This window comes from Mustela nigripes, chromosome 1 (assembly GCF_022355385.1).
Source record: "Mustela nigripes isolate SB6536 chromosome 1, MUSNIG.SB6536, whole genome shotgun sequence".
In the NCBI taxonomy this organism is placed as follows: Eukaryota; Metazoa; Chordata; class Mammalia; order Carnivora; family Mustelidae; genus Mustela; species Mustela nigripes.
This window is the reverse complement of record NC_081557.1, coordinates 105973085-105990817: the sequence shown is the minus strand read 5'-3', so window position 1 is coordinate 105990817 and position 17733 is coordinate 105973085. Positions and strand designations below refer to the sequence as shown.

General features: G+C 46.0%; 1 protein-coding gene across 1 annotated transcript in view; it reads left to right on the top strand.

Moving 5' to 3' along the window:
* Positions 1–861: 861 nt before the first annotated feature.
* Positions 862–17733, top strand: part of LZTS1 (leucine zipper tumor suppressor 1) — a 49499-nt gene continuing 32627 nt past the window's right edge. Inside the window, exon 1 of the mRNA XM_059371280.1 lies at positions 862–1010. The gene's annotated coding sequence lies outside the window, so the exon portion shown is untranslated. The remainder of the gene's footprint in view (positions 1011–17733) is intronic.

Here is a 17733-nt window from a genome sequence, read left to right as displayed (position 1 = left end):
CGGGTACCCCAATTAACTGGACTTTTGTCCTACCAAAAAGCTTGTGAGTTTGGTTTCCTTCCTAGCCCAACTGCTAGAAGTCTGAAGGGAGAGTGGTAGAGAAAATGATAATGTTAAAAAGGTCCTGAGTGAGATTTATAGCTATAAACTTGGAACAGGCCCCAGTTTTCACCCGAAACCTAGTCCCCGGGAGAGAGCTGAAAAAGTTTGCCTTTGAAATGTCTCGGGAGTGGGAGTGGGTCTTCTGGGCTCCGGTCTGTAATCCCAGCTTGGTCACTCAGCGGCTCGTCCCGTCTTTGAACCTAGAAATCCAGCCTTTTCGCTGGACTTTGGGGTTGCAAAGACAGGGCTGGGGAAAGGAAACTGGTGAGTAAGAAGAAGCGGTGAAAAGCAAGCAAGGAATACGGGGCGGGGGGTGGGAAGGCGAAAGCGAAGGAACGGATCCAGGAAACGCGAGGAATAAGAACGGAGAGCGCGCTAATAAAAGGAAAAAAGGAAGGGACAAGAACAAAACAGGAAAAGCGGGAGAACGGGAAGGGCCGGCGGGTGGAGAGAAAGACTCTGACAGGGCCGCTCCGCGGGGTCTGAGGGAAGTGAGAGCGGAGAGATAGAGGGCGGCGGACACGGAGGAGCCGAGAGGTTCGGAGCAGCCCCAGCTGTCAGCCGGGAACAAAGGCAGCCGAGCGGCAAGTGAGAGGCTGCGGGCCGCGCCTCAGCCAATGAGCGGCGCCGGCGGAGGCCCCGCCCCGCCCCGCCCCGCCCCGCTCCGCCCCGCCCCGCCCTTGGCTCCGGGACCCGGCGCGGAGGCTGGCGCGCGGGGAGCTGGCAGGCGGCGGGCGCGCGGGGAGGCGGAAAGTTTCTCTGGCCGCCGGGTCCGGTGAGCCCGAGCCGCGGGCTGCGACGGCGCCGCGGCACCCGCCGGGCCGGCGGCTCTGGGAAGACAGCCGGGAGCACATTGTAAAACACACTGAAAAAAAATTCTCAAGTCAGTCCGAGGAGCAGGGGGCCAGGTAAGGTGCGGTAGACGCGGGGTCTTCCTCGCTCCTGCCGCGGCTGCACGGGCATTCCCGGGGGAAACTGCGCTCCCCGCGGCGTGCGGGTGCGTCCGTCGGTCTTTGTCTGTGTCAGGGTCTGTCTAGGTGTCTTTGTCTCCGCATGTAACTGTCAGGGTCTCCACTTCTGCGAGGGTGGGTGCTGCTGCTTTGGTCCCAGCCTGGAAAAAGGGATGCTGCGTCTGTCCTTCTGTCTTTGTCTCCGTCTCTGGCAGGTTGGTTTTATCTGCTCCCATCCTAAATCTGATCTTGATGGACATTAAGTGTTGGGTGACACTGATGTCTGAGATAAGGAAAAGGGGAATGTGCGTGATCCCGGAGGGACGCAGGCCCCAGACAGAGGGCCTGACAGCTGGGGTCAGGCCACTACACTTTCTGTCTGGAACTTTGGAGATGGGCTGTGTCTGCACTCACAGGGTGGCAGGGACACTGATGCAGTTAGAGGTTTGGAATGTCTCACTGAAGGTATATGTCACTGGGGCTGAGGTGGATAGAGAGGGTGTTGATGAACATGGAAATTGGCCCCCTGGAGTTGTGGGCCAACCAGGATCAGTCCTGGACTTGCCATTCAGCCAAATTAACACACACAGTCCCACACCTACACACAGGCTACATTCACTTCTTTCTCTCACCCACCAAAGGCAGCCAGGCCCTGACTCCCTCCCCACCCCTGCGTGCTTGCGAGCGCGGGCACACACACACACACACACACACCCCGTCTAACATGCTGAACTCCAGCTTTCATAGCATACAGCTCAGTAGCAACAGGCATCAAAACACCATAGGCCAGAGGATCTTTGTCCTTCCTGCTCCAAGTGGAAAGGAGTGAACAGTGGAGCAAATGAATGTTCTCCTGGCCCAGGAGTGTGTCAGGCCTAGAAAAGTGCTTAGGACCTGCTAGCTTCAGAGCCCTCAGTTCCCCAGAAACAGAGTGCTTAGGGATCTGAGCATCTGTATTTCCTGGATCCCTTCTCTCCCATTCACACCTTCCTGCCTTGGGTCCATTCACATCAGCCCTGCTCTTGGGTCTTAAGTGCTGACAAACTAGCGTGGAGGCACTGAGCTCTGGAGAGCTCTTGGCAAGAGCTGTGCCAGATAAAGGGTTTCCTGCTCTGCTGGAAGCACCACCTAATTGCAATCATGGGAACCAAGGAGTCCAGCCCCAGATAGATGAGTTGTGTGCTTGGCAATTCTTCCAGCACCAGAGACCCTTGAGAAGAGTCTGTGGGTAGGGCCTAGAGAGTGTTTATAACCTGAAGTTGTTCCAAGTTCAAAAACAATTTTCTGTAGGCATGCTGGGGAAAATACAGGTGCTGAAGTGTGTATATATATGTTGAAATGTGTATGTATATGTATACACATGTACATATATATACACACATATATGTACATATATACACATATGTGTATATGTATATATATGTATATACTCATTTGAAAATAGGTATGAGAGACAGCGTTTACAGGCAGGAAGGGTGTTTGTGTTCAAGGGTGGAGAATAGCCGAATGTGTGGGTGGAAATCTGGGCAGAGGCATACACACTAATCAGGTGTGGTATTTACACCTTATATTTATCCAGTGCCTTTCTTCTGAGGTGCTTTCTGCACATCACAGACGTTATCTCATTTGTTATCTCCTTTATCCTCACAACGTAACTACCAGGTTGGCATGAAACATAGTTAATTCTCTGTGTTCTACCGTGAAGAACTGAGGCACCAGAGGGGCAGGGCTTTCCCTAAGGTCCACAGCTAATGCAGACAAAATTAGGTTTAGCAAGTGGAAGTCCAACTATGAGGTCTCACCTGAGAGGATGTATGTGTGGACATTCACTCCTCATGAAGTGAGAAAAAACCCAGGTAAGAGAAAAAATGCAACCTTCCATGTGAACAAGAAGGATGGGACATTTGAGATGCTTGTTATTTAACATTTATGGCCCCCTCTGTGCACCTCACAAAGTAAAACCTTTTTGTGCAGCAAAAACTATTCAGCTTGTGCATTTGGGTGTCCGTAGAGGAGCCTCCTATCTGTCTGTGTGTGCCCCAGTAGATGTGTGTTGCTGCCGTTAAAGGTATGCCGCTGTACAGTGTGTGTTGGAGAGAGCCAACGCTTTGGGAGTATGTGGGGGAAAGACTGGCCAGGGAGTTTTGAGAAGCCATGTTTCTGCCTGTATGGACAGAGGTAGAGGGGCTCCATCCATATAAAAGTGGCTTTCTAATCCTGAAAATGTATTTATATGTCTTTGCACTTATTCGACATTCACTTCATAAATACTCATTGGGTGCCTACAAAATGCAAACCTCTGGGCCAGGCAATGAGGCTACAAAGACGAATAAGGTAATGAGGGCAAATCTCTGGTTAATCAGCTTATAGACTGGTGTAATCAGTAATATTTAATGACACATAATACCGTTCACTAAGTGTACTATGTGCCCAGTACTCATTATTCATTATCTCATTTAATTCTCAGCACAGCCCTGCAGGGTGTGTATGATTTTTAAATGAGGAGAGTTGAGTAATGTAGCTAGGGTAGAGAATGAAAGAGCAAGGGTTTGAACTCCACTCAGCTTAGACTTGGCTCTTTCCGTGTTCTTCTCTTACCTTTGAAAATAGAAATACGTGTTTCTTCGCTGTCAAGTATTCTTGCCCTATCCCTCTCCCTCCACCTAACAAGCTCCCACTTGGACTTCTGGTTTTAACCATGAGAATCAACTCTTCCAGGAAATCTTCCCCTCTCCTTTCCCTTAGTCTTCATTACATGCCTTCCTCTGAGTTCCTACCATCATTTCACACTATCCCAGTATTGACCCACTGGTCCTGAAGAGCCTGCAAAGTTCTTAGAGACAAAGATGCCTGACTCAGACTATACTGTTTGGCTACTATGAGTAGGGGGCTAGTAAATGCTCGTTTAATAAAGTAATGGGAAGGGGACGAGCTGTCAGAGACAGTTGGTAGGGAGCATTTTCCCAACAGCAGATTTCTGCAGGGACACATTTTGTTGGTGTGGCCTCAGGCTTTCCTGCCTCTATTACTGGGTCATCTCCTTCAGAGCCTCTGCCTAGACAGGGCTCCTCCATCTCAGTTTCTGACTTCAGTTTGGGAACACAAGGAAAACCTAGCCCCCACCATGCTGCTAAGCTGGACACTCTATCCCAGGGTCAGTCAACCAACAAATATATACCAGTGGGAGTTGCTAGGTATAATATAGAGTTAAGGTTTTTAAAATTGTCTACTTGGAAACCAAGGAGGACAGTGGTTCCAGAGCAGTAATGAGGTGTTTCTAGGGGTTTTCCAACAAAGAAGTATCCAACTGTCTGGGGAATCTTTAGGCAATTTAAGTGGTAGGTCTTTGAGTTTGCTTTTGAATAGATCTTTATGCTACTGCAGTCTGAAAATCGCTGATCTAAAATAGACACGCTGTTGTTTGGAATGTGAATTGCAACCATGTTTGGGGAGGTAATCTGGTCATGATTTGCCCAAGGTCACATGGTTTCAGTCTGGTGACTCCCTTCCCATGCCCTTTACACCACCCCATTATTTCTCATAGCAGGGTTGCCACATGCCTTCTCAGGGGTTTGTGATGATTTTAGTTTCCTTAAAACTGTACTTCATTATTTTTTCAAGGTTTTACCCACTCAAGGTGCCAGGAAGGTGGGGGATTTTAAAAAAAAAATGGTTCAATAATGGCTTGAGACTAAAATTTGTGACGAGAATTAAGAGGAACCAGCACACACGAATCTTGACAAGAACATTGAAAATTGGATTGTACTAACTTTGAACACAGCAGCTGCTGAGCACGAGGGAGGTGAACTCAAAGACACCAAGGAAAAGGTAGTCATGAACTGAACATTGAAGTTGAACCTCAGGAAGGTATAAAAATAGTAGACATATAGCAGCAAGGTCATAGTTCCAAGATGCAACCTGAGACCTGAGGAGATGGAGCTTTTTCTTCCCAAGGGAACCCAGGTGGGAGCCTGTTTCCTCCTTCCATGCAGCTCAGCAAGACACCCAGACCAGACAGAGCTGGGAAATAAAGGATGGGAAATAAATCACCTCTAACAACTGCCTCCAGCAAAATGAGTGTTCATATTGGCTCTAGATCCTCTTCTCCAAAGATTTAGAGAAGTGGGTGGAGATGTGTCAAAATCAAGCATGGCTGCTTTGGGCTTTGGGCTAGCTGCCGATTGGCAGTGCTACCTCTGTATCGGCAATATCCATCCTGCTTCTGTAGCTCTCCTGCTTCCTGCCAGACATCAACTTCCACCCAACAATCTATCACCATCTCTAGGCTTCTGGTAATAATAATCTTAATAATCCTTTTTATTTGTTCATGACTTCACAGTTTAAAAAGGGACATTATTATTATTATTAGTGTTGTTGTTGTTAAGTATCATCAATCTCTTGAGAAGATATATTCCACAATTTGGCATACGAGAAAACTGAATGAGCTTATCCAGGGTGAAGGAGTTCACCCAGGATTTTAAGTGGAATGCTGGAATCCAAACCCAGGTGTCCTGACTCCCAGTTCTGAGCTATAATCACCCAATTAATTAGCAAACAGAATGTGAGTGTGTGTGTTTGTTAGCTAAAAGTTAAAATTAATTGTTCTAGTCAATCCAGTAGACTGGTGATTTTTCTTCCTAAGTGTTAGGCCAAATTGGTGTCTAAGCAGATATGATATGGGTTTTGTCTAGTACCTGGAACAAAGATAATAAAAAGTCGCCCTATCCAGATCACCCATAGATATGCTTCCATGCACTGTGGGAGAAGATAACTGCCTTCAGGATGACTGCCAGCAAACACACACACACACACACCAAATTCATTCATTCAACTCTTCCACTGAGACATGTTCTCCTCTTCTATCCACACTCACAGTCACATTCCATAACATGAATCCTCAGACGTCCCAAGATAGCAGGACCTGGAAGAGCCACACCTATGTCTACTTGCATTGGCCTCTCTGTGGCATGATATAAAGTGTGCTTGGGCTAACCCTTCCTTGATGCCACAGAACCTCAGTTTCTGCCATGCCCAGAGCAGTCTTTTGAATTTCCATCTTTCTTCAGAACTTCAGAAGCTCCCCAGGTCACAGTATTCACCCGGCAAAGAGGGATAATTCTAGGTGAGACTCTCACACTGAGGAGTACTCAAGGACACAGGCCCTTCAAAAGTGTCAAAAGTGGAGCTGAGATCAGGGTGAGGGTGGGCATTGCTTTGAAAATCAATTGGTGTTTAAGGATGAACCCTGCCCTGTGCATGAATCCAACTGTAAAGCACAGACTGCCAAGTGGCTGAGGCAATCCCTGCCTGAGGCGCCAGGGCAGGGCAGTGCACTTGGCTCACTGGCCTGTTGGCTTTGGGGGCATCTTCCTTCTCCTTGCTATTGCAAAGCCATTTGCTGCTAAATCACCCTCCTCCTGGCACCCTGGACTGCTAAATTGGTCTCAACTTGCTGTACTTCCACCCACTACCTTAGTCATTATTCGCTGGCAGCATTCAGAGAGTGGGTGTAAAGCAGCTGAACATTATATTCCTGCTGAAAAGAGAATTGAGTATAGGCATGCAAGGGAAGGAGGTAAGAGAAAGCTAAGGAGGCAGGGAAACAAAGCTTGGGTCTGCCAGCACCTTTCCCGGGTAACTCCAATAACGCAGGAGTGTTGGGTGGTGAGCAATAGGTGAGTGTGTTCTGGCTAATAGGATGAAACACAGGATTCTAGGGTGAGAGAGGTACACTCACTATTGAGGGGCTGCACCTGCCTGGTCTGGAAGGAAGAAAGGACATCAGCTGTGGGGAGAGAAAGACCCCTCCACCCCAGCTCCCTGTTCCTTAAATTTTGCAACATGTACTATCACACCCATTGAGCATCTGTTCCCATGTATTATTATTTAGCTTCTCTATCCTTCCTCCCTACCTAGATTTTAAATCCCTTGAAAGGAAAATGTGTCATGTCTCAGGTCTATAGCACCAGGCTCTGGACACAGTCAGGGCACAGCCCCAAACGGCTGAGGGTAATGGTGATGAGGCCCTTGGTGACCCTTCCATCTCAACCCATTCAGATCTCCCTGTGCTGTCCAAGGACCACAGAGTTTGAGAACCCAGGCAGGCAAGAGGAGAAAGAGTAATGGGAGAACTTTCAAGGCTGGGTCTACTATCTCAGTGGGAAGCTTCAGGGAGGGAAAGGGTTATACCACATAGGAACAGACCAGCTAAGGAAGTAGAAACTTAGAGACTTTCTGTCCTGGTGCAGAGGCTCCACGTGATCTCCAGCCAACAGATGGGGCACTCTTTGTCAGCTCATCAGCACCCGCGATTGCACTGGGGCTGGTAGGAGGTGGAGAACAGAGTTGGTTCTCGTGTCAGACAGCAGAGACAGCATCAGGCAGAACAGAGTGACCTTGACAGGAGGTTCTCTGAGTCACTGATAACATTTGTTTGGTCTCCCAAGGAGGGGGTTGGAAAGGGAACACAGCACCAACACAAGCTGGCCTGGAACCTGATGGATCGTCCAACCCAGGTTCCTTCCCTCTCACTCTCCCCTTAAGGAAGTTAATAAGAAAACCCTGAGTGTAGAAGCCACCACACAACTAGGGAGGCAGGGACAATGGGGGATTCACAGAGTATGTCAAGGGATAGAAGTCTAGGGGAATGAGCCCTGAGATTGGTCTTCACCTTCTGCCAACTTCTAAGATGCAATCTGACCAGTGGGTCTGGGGGATGCCTGTGCTGGGTCCACCCTGGCCACCTCAGCAGCAAAGTCAGGGACAGCATTGTTTCAGAAGGATACTTTAACCGCTCAGAGCACCTCCCTTATTTATTGAAACCTTCAGACATTCCAGCTTTAGCTTTCTTCTTCTCTTTCCCAGTGAAGGGCATCTCAACAGTGCATACACGAAGGAGCTGGGAAGGATTAGAATGTGCTCACATATTGAAGAGACAGCCTTCCCCAGCCCCAACACTTGAGTGGCACCAGCAGGCAAACTGAACTGCAGGAAGGTGGGGAAAGTGAGAGCCACCAGGCAAAGCCCCAGCCTCCACCTGCACTGAAAAGGCAGTGCTCCACTGAAGGGAGCTGCCTGCTCACAGCTGCCTACACTTCTCCCCTCCATGGGCCTGCAGCTACTTTGCTCAGAGGCACTGCTCTAGCAGGGAGTAGATATGGGCAAGATGCTTGGTCTTTCCTGAGACATTGCCTCATCTACCAGGAGCACCAAGCTTTCAGCTCCTCAGGATTTAAAAACTTCTCTTGACTGGAGCTACTTCTATGCTAGAGCAACAGATAGGACCTCCAAGCCCAAGGTTCCAAGATTTATCAGGAAACTAAGAAGACTGTGCTGATGATATGTCCAGTACTCTGCATGGAAACACAAAATCTCAGACTTGAAAGGACATTTAAGTTCTATACTATGCCCTATTCTCAATCCCCCCAAAACCCTTCTAGTTACATTCTTTTAAAGCCAGAGAAAGCTAGGTTCATATCAAACACTCTACCAGATCCTAAGAGGAGCAAAAAAATGAGACACACTATTCCAGACAGGCTTGGTACTGGGGGAGACAACAGATGCATTGGAAAATATCACTCTACAGAGATCACTCTACAGAAGTACCCTGTGGTCTGAGTATGATTTTAAGAGATGGAATGGGGTAGGTGGCAAAGATAGGGGACAATAGGTGGTGGGAACAAAAGCAAGTTAAATCAAATTGAGAAGGGCCTTGAACATGCCTTGGGAGTTTGCTTGTTATTTGGTAGGCAATGGGAAGTGATGTGATAGGTAGAGGAGTGGTTTATAGTAGACCTTGGTTTTAGGACATTAATCTAGCAATGGAGAAAAGAATAGATTTGAGGGTGGAGAGGATTCTTTCTAGGAAAAAAAAGATTATTATTAGAATGACTTTCTATCCTCCTTCTTATCTCCAGGTTGATAGCACATGTTCCCAGAGCTCTGACATAGCCTGGAAACATAGGGTGCCAAAGCTTCAAGGAGAGGAAAGTTCCTAGTCTAATATCAAAGGTCCAGGTATCCGTATGTCTAGAAAATTATTTATGATGGGATACATGGGTAACACGTTGCTTTGCACCAATTTGGATGTGGAATCACAGGGGGCCTTTTCCTTGTTTCTTGTTTGTTTGCTTTTTGTTTGTTTGTTTGTTTTGGTTTTTTTTCAACAGGTGAAGACTGGGGAGGAACTTGCTCAGGGCCCCACAGCTCGTTAGTGGCAGAACCAGGACTGGTGTTCCCCCTTTACACTAACCCACTGCTATTTGTGGACAAAGATAGAAGGGCCAGTGGAATTCATCAGATTCTCAAATCTTTAGTGTTAGACAGGTTTGCCTCAGAGGACATATGAGAACATGTCAATAATGAGGTGTTCTCAGTCTTAGTGGATTTCCCCCCTCAAGCCAAAGGAGTCCCTTTATTTTGGTGACAGTTAATACTCATGGCCTCCATTTTTCTGTCCTTGTATCTCTGGGGTCTCCAGATGTTTGATTTCCTTCCTTTCCTCCTCTTTTTCATTTGTTCTAAGAGTTCTAAGACACTCCCATCTAATGTGATAGTGAAGGTTTACTATGCCAGTCGCAGTTGTGACCAGTTGTCACCTTTCCAAAATGAAAATCAAGTTTGCTGTCTCTGCCTCATATGTACTCAATTTAAACCAAACCCGAACAAAATGGGAAGGTTGTTGGTGCCAGTGAGCTATGCTAACCACCCAGACAGTTGATGCCACATTGGGAAAGAGTCCCAGCCACAAGACAGGTGTGCCTCCCAGTGCCAGGAGGGGCAGGTCCGGTCAAGTAGAGACCTCCTTTGATCTCAGAAGAACAGGGTACGGGGGGTCATCCTGCTCACAGGATCAGTGAAGATCTTAGAACATCACTCTCTCTCTTCCTCTACCTACCCAGGAGCTCCCCTTGTGTTTGCTAAAAGTTGAACTAGCTAAGGGCAAGACCATGGCAGTGTCCTCTGACATCTCCAGTGAGGTAACTGACCCCTGGAGACAAGGCTTTGCTCAGGAAACATTTCAGCTCATGCCATGCTCCCTTAGTCTCCCAGAGAAGTTCATCCTCACCTGGATAGCAACCTACAGCCCTGGTAGATAAAGCAGGTAAGTCCTAAAGGTGAGGCTTGGCCTTTGTCATGCTTGCCAACCCTTCCAGGCAGGTTTGGGAGTGGAGAGCAAAAAGAACATGATTTTTGGCTTTGCTACCTAATAACTGTATGGCATCAGGCAAGTCACCTAGCCTCTCTGAGCCTCGGTTTTCTCATTTATAAAATGTATTGTGTCCTGGGGAGAATTTTTATGAAAATTACATGATCCAATATAAGTAAAGGCATGTGAAATGTAACAGGAGCTCTATTTTCATGTTTCCTCCCTATCCCATCAGCTTCAGGGGAAGGAAAGCAGATATGAGACAAAGATGTCTGTGCAGAAAGGTCATGAGCCCTTGGTGTAGGACATGTACAGGAGAGCAGGGAGGGGAAACTTTAGGATCAGGCAGTGCTGCCTGACAACTACTCTCTTATCTGCTTACTCTGGCAGAGGGAGACAGTTGCAACTAAAAGCAAAATGGGAGCGGAACACTTCTGACTTGGCCACTCTGAATCTCCATCTACCTTATCAGTTTGACTAAAGTGATGAAATTGTGTAGAGCAGATGAGTGTGGCATCATTGAATGTCCTAAGGCGGGGACTCGGTATTGAAAGGAGGTTTCTTGCTCACATTGGCTTACACCAAATGTATGGAGGACAGGAGGTAGGAGAGGGGAGGTCTCAGAGACCCTGCAAATCCGCTGGGTTTTCCCTCCACCCTCAGGAAGACCCCACAACCCCATCTGGAACATGTGTGGAATGGAGTTAGGGGAGGAAGAGTTCTCTCCAAAGTTAACGTTGGATACAAGGGGGTTTATATTGTGCCTCTTTCTTTTTTTCCTCTCTTGCCTCTTGCTTCAAAGCCAATGCCTTTCCCATCTGGATCATTTTCTGGATTATATAGCACATAAGGTCAGGAAAAGGGGAGAAAGCAAAACAAATAAAATGAAATTTCTCTCTGCATTTAGTTTATGAGACATGCACAGATGTAAGAAAGCCCAGGCCTGGCTTTCTCACACAGGAGAATGAAGAAAGCTGAAGAGTCTACTTCTGCCTTGGGAAATTAGACAAACATTATTCTGCCTAAACAGCATTAAACAAGATGGGGTCAGGCAGTCTGGATGGACAAAGGAGGAGTTGCTCCTGTCTTGACACACATTCTGTACCAGGGACACATACACAAATCCTTCCATGGGAAATGAGCAGTCTGGCATTTAATGCACCTTCCACCTGCCTTTGCATCTCTCTCTGTGCTGTTGTTTTTTTGTTTGTGTTTGTTTGTTTTTCTTCTCCCCCTGCCGTTTTTTTGTTTGTTTGTTTGTTTGTTTGTTTTTAATGGAGGCCACTTAATGGCATGGCCTAGAGAGTTGAGGTGATTTCTTCCATGGCACACAGCACACATCTGTTAGGTCTCTGATCTGATATTAGAACCTGCATCTTCAGAGTTCAGCAGTTTCTCCATTCTAGCAGGTTTGTATCTGCTTGGGAGAAGACAGTGCCTCCAACAACAAGAGGCTCTCATGGCTTTTAACAACTGGGAGAGGTGATGTTAGCTTAGTTTTGGGGCTGTCTGATTCTAGGGCCAGAATAGCTTGAAGAGATCTTAATGAGCTATCCAGGAACAAGGGAAGCTATGGGACCTCCCTCCAGCAGCCTCTGCCCTCCTCCATTAAGCAGTGGTGGGAATCTCCAGCCTGCAGAAAGAGACAGAGTTCAAAGAACTGCCCTCTGTACCATCCCTGGGACAGAAGCTATAAACTCCCACTTGGCTGCCCTTCATGGATTCAGAGGCTGATGAGAAATGTGGAACCTGTTAGAGAAACACAAGCAGCCTGGAATTAGGCCTTACTTTCATCAGCATAAAGTGGTTTCAGGGACGACTGCCAAGGGTTAAAAATTATGGTGCTATGAGGTCCCTGATTAAGATGACTCCATCTGCAGGGCACTAGACAGGTGTGTCCCAGGATAGGAAAATAGGATGAAGGAATGAAGACAAACCAAGAGCTCTTCTCTTCTTCCTTCCCTCCTCACACATTTTCTGTCAGCCACTGAGAACCCCACTCCACTCCCGGGGCAGGCCCTGGATCAGCTCAGGAGTGGGGATAGGGAGGCAGGTGGGGTTTCTGGGATCTGGTCTAATTGCAGCACTCTCTCCATGCCTGGCCCAGACCTGTGCTGGTTGAACAGCCCTTGCAAGGCAGCCAGGATGCATCTGCAGGGGTATAGTGGTGGGAGGACCTCAGAGATCAGCCACTTCCCCCATGGACCAGAAAGGGTTTTTAGGGTCTCAATCTTTGCAGAAAAATATGTTTCCACATTGAATCATAAGGGTGTGCCAGTAGAAGGTAGAGTCTGTTTTCTAAGACATGACTGTGAAGCTTTCTCTTGCCAGAAGACCACAGAGTGTTCAGTATGTACCAGATCCAGTGCAAGACGAGGCATTGCTTCGTGCAAACCAGCCCCTGTACTACTTCACATTTACTCCCCCTGCTCCAAGCCAGTGAGTTGATATGATCTTTTGGATTCCCCCTCTCTGTCCGCCACTACCCCCTACCCCTCCATGGATGCAGGTGAGTAGGACTTTTCACAGGTGCTCCTGTTTAGTTTTCCTCAAGGAGGTGGCGACAGAAAATGTGGTCTGAACAGGAGCAGCAAGAGACAGGAGCAGGCATCACATGCGTTGGCCCTAACATGCCTCGCCCAAGAGGACCTTAGGGCCTGAGACCTGCAGAAATGCCTCTGGGGAAGACAGAGGTGTCTGATCTCATTTACACCCTGGGGCTGGCCTGCTAATAACTGGCTATGACTCAGAGCAGGGGGAATGAGATGTCCCCCATCCCATAGCCCTCTAAAGGTTGGGGGCTGCTAGCTCAAGAGGCTAGGACTGTTCCCCACTATTTATACCTGTGCTGCTGGCTATCTACTCCTTTGAATGTACTGAGTTCTGCTGGGCATGGCTCTGTGCTAGGCCCCAAGAATACTCAGCATCCTCAGGGAGTTTGCTATTTATTTGTTACATTAGTGATTTCTAAACACTTTAAGAGCAATTCCTACAAAAAATGGATAGATGATTACTCATATTTTTAGGAAATCTAATCTTTAAAGGCCCCACATGGAAATGTCCCCAGTTATTTGGCTAATTAAAGGAAAGTGGAACCCAGAGACCAACGAAGTCAGAGAAAAGTATATTAAGATTAGAGCCCAGAATGCTTTGAGTCCAAAAGTTCCATATGTTAAAAAACAAAAACAAAGATAAAAATCTATCTCCCATTTACTAAGCTCTTAATTTTATCCCAGCTCCCTTACAAATAAAACTTCACTCGATACATACCAGAAACTCATGAGGAAGGTACTACTGTTAGCTCCAATTTACAGACAGGGTTGGAGGCTTGGAGAGGCTGCAGTGGTGGCCCAAGACTAGGAGCATAAAGGACTGAAAAGGATTAGGGACTGAAGCGAGAGTGCAGGGGGAGATGATGGAGGGTAACAGGTCAGGGTTAGGGTAAGGTCTGGAGGAGCAAGCCTGTGGGGAGAGGGTTGGACAAGGGGCAGCAGGATCACTGGCTGGTGCTGAGGTCTACAGAGCACCTGATGCCACTAGAGGTAAACAGATAGTGTGTATGGCTAGAGCACTGTTGACTGCAGCCCAGGTTCAAACCCAGGCATTGACCCTTGTTAGATATGAAATCTGAGACCTCATTTTCTGCATCTGTTTTATGAGAATAATAATAGTGTCCTCCCTCAGTGTTGGGGTACAGCTTGCTCCAGATCATGTATGTATAGTCCTTCATCCAAACCTAAGGAGACACTCAGCAGATGGGAGCCTAAGAGGAACTCTGTCCCTCAGGTTACCATCCAAGGGGACTGGACTCTGCTAGCTCAGCTTGGGCATCTACCTCTGGCTAGAGGCAGTAGGAAGGTAAACTGGTAAACTGTCTCCCAACAACCTTTCCCACGCAGGGGTGACCTCCTTCTTGAGCCATGGGAGGCTGGCCCTCAGCCTTTCAAAAGAGGCTTCTGACAGCATCCAAGTCCTGATTCTTGAGGTGGGGACTGAAGAATCACCCAGCTGTGTGGGGGAGGGAGCTCTGCTCAAGGATCTGCCAACAGGGACAGTTTCATTCCCTCCTCTCTGCAGGAGGAGAAAAAAGCTTCAAGCCTGAAATGGAAGTGGAGGAGTCTGTCCCCCTGGGGACAGAGAGAGGTGGGAGCTGAGCCACACCCGTCTGATTCCTACCTCATCTTTCCCCACCCTTCTGGATGGTGGCCCAGCACAGGTGGCCTGAGGGATATGAGGGCACCAGAGAAGTTCTCCCACTCCACCTCTGCACCACATTCTGGGAGCACTGCTGAAGCCATTTTGCTGATACCATTCTGCCATCTCCAACTGAAAATTGGCACCACTCTGCCAAATAGAGGGCAGAGTCATAGAGGACAGAGTCAAGAACCAGGCAAGCTCAGGAATACTCTCTAGAGCCAGGAAGGAAAAGAGAGTAGAAGGTAGGGAAAGGAAAAGGGTAGATGGGCAAGTTTGTAGATTTATCTTCTGGTCTTCTTTCTACTGAGTGTCTTAACTTGAACTACTATAACAAAATATCAGAGACCATGCAGTTTGAATAATAAACATCCATTTTTCACTGTTCTTGGGGTGGGAAGCCTAAGATCAAGGTGCTAGAAGATTTGGTGTCTGGTGATAGACCACTTCCTGGCTTGCCTTCTTGCTATGTCTTTATGTGGTAAAGAAAGAAGTTTCTGGTCTCTTACTGTTCTTATAAGGACACTAATCCCATTATGGGGGCCCTACACTTATAACCTCATCTAAACTCAATTGCCTTTCAAAGGCCCACCTCCAAATACCATCACACTAGGGTTGGCAGTCAACATATGATTTAGTGGAGCAAAACTTTAAGTCCATAGCACTGCACATTTGTGGGGTTGCCATACCCAGCTATGTGCAGGCAGCAGAGGGAACACAAGGCAGGTTGGGGTCAGGGTCTCTGCTTCTGGAGGTGCAAAGCCCCAGTGAGGAACTAGATGTAAATTCAGGAGACGTGTTAAGGAAGGTACACATGGTGGGTTTGCATAGCTCTCTGCCGCTCATCCCCATCTGACATTGGACCTGTTCTTTGTTCCCCCTGAGCCTCCTTCGTCATTGGCAAATTGGGAGAAAGAATCACTTTCTGCCTGGGTCATTGTGAGAATTTTTTAAGTGAAAATCTTAAGTGCACAAAGCATAGGCGAACAAACTGATGAATTTTCAAAAAAATTTTATATAAATAGAACCCAAAGCAAAAAATAAAACTTTAAAAGTATCCCCCAAATCCCTCTTGTTCCCCTTACCTCTGTAATTCTATCCCTCATCCTGATACCGTAACTTTGTCCTCTTTATCAACATTTTCTTAATAAGGCCATATAGCATGCACCCTTTTGTGAGACACTGGGCTGTGTTGTTATGTGTAATGGTAGCTCCATGGATTTCATTGCCCCACAAAGTTCTATGGTTTGAATACACCATGGCTCATTTATTTTACTGGGGATAGGACTTGGGTTTCTGTGTATTTCCACTTTGGGACCCTTACACATAATGCTGCTTGGTCTTTTAGTAAACACATGGGAACATTTCTACATATTCACCTAGCAGTGAACTGCTGGGTCATAAAGCAGGTATATGTCCAACTTGAGCTGATACCACCATTTTCCTAGTGTTGCTGAGCATATCTGCTCAGAGGATGCCTCATATCTGCTCAGAGGATGCCTCATGGGTTTCTGGCTTTTTCATTTTGTCATTGTTGTGGTTGTATTTAATTAATGGTTTTAACATGTATTTCCCTGATGACCCATCATTGTGAATACCTGTTTATACATTTTGGCCATTTGCATATTTTATTTTATGAAGTGACTAATTAAAATCTTTCATTCATTTTTAATTTGGTTTCTAATCTTTATATTAGAGATTGACAAAAGTTCTTTTTTGTTGAGAGTCCTTTGTCAGATATGTATATTAGAAATACCTTCTTCCACTCTTTGGCTTGTCTTTTCTCTCTCAATGGAGAGCTTTGATGAACAGAAATTCTTAACTGATCAGTATTTTTCCTTTATGATTAGTATTTTTTATGTCTTGGTTAAGAAATTTCTGCCTAGTCAAAGGCCAAGAAGTTGTTCTCCTTTGTTTTCTTCTAAATAGAAACTTTAGCATCTTACCTTTTGAGTTTACATCTGCAGTTCATCAGAAATTATTTGTATGTGGTGTGAAGTAGAGTCAAGATAACTTTTTTATAAATGAATACCAGTGGACCCAGCAGCAATTAATAAAAACAACCTTTATTTTCCAATGGCTCTGTACTATCCCCTTTGTCACAAATCAACTGACTATGTCCATGTGGGACTCTTTCTGGACTCTATTCTATTGGTCAGTCCATCTACTTTTATGTCAATACCACATTGTCTTAATTATTGCCACTTCATATGTCTTGAAATCTGGTAACATATACCTTCCAGCTTTGTTTTTTTCAGAATGGTTTTGTTTATTCTTGGACTTTTGCATTTCAATATATAAGCTGCTGGGATTTGGGTAGTGTATTGACTCTGTAGATTGATTTGGGGACAATTTAGTTCTTTAGAATATTGAGTCTTCTAATTGATGAACCTGACATATGTCTGCATTTGTTTAGATTTTCTCTATCACAACAATACTTTACTTTAAATAATTTAAATGATAATTTATTTTATTTTATTTTTTCAAAGATTTTATTTATTCATTTGAGAGAGAGAGTGCATGAGCAGGGGAGAGAGGCAGAGGCAGAGGGGAAAGCAGACTCCCTGCTGAACAGGGAGCCTGATGTGGGGCTCCATCCCAGGACCCTGGGATCATGACCTAGCCAAAGGCAGACGCTTAATCATCTGAACCACCCAGGTGCCCCTTAAATGATAATTTAATGTAATATATAATTATATAATTTAATAAAATAATTTAAAAAACAATTTAAATAATACTTTCCAGTTTTCAATGTAGAGACCATGTACAACTTCAGTTATTTTTAAAAAGTACATTTTTAAATGGTATGTTTTTAAAATTTTTCTGTTTATTTGTTGATAGTATATAGAAGTACAATTGGCTTTGTATACTGACATTGTATCCAGAAACTTTGCTAAATTTATCGCAAGGATTAAATGAGATACTGGGTAAACCCTAAGCATACCTGTTGGTGGGAGCTCACTAACTCTGATCTGTGTGCTGAAGAACTGAAGCAGATCAGAGACTCAGTAAGAAGGTGTGGATAGTGAAAAAACATCAGACTAGGAAGGTCGTTGAGCTCTGAAGGGAATGAGTTGCCTGTTAATTACAGGAGGGAAAATCCCTACAGAGAGAAACAATAGGAAAATAAGAAAATCATCTAGAATAAACTTTGAGAGATATTCAAGAGATCTGAATGGATTCTAATGTTGGTGCTGCACTTTATAGTTTGTAAAGCCCTTCCACATCTACTGTGTCCTTGATTTTTACTGCTCACCTATGAAATCACCACTTATGAGGTCCTTATGCCATTTTCAGGGATAAGGAAAGGGGCTTAGAGAGTTAAGGGGCTTGGCCATG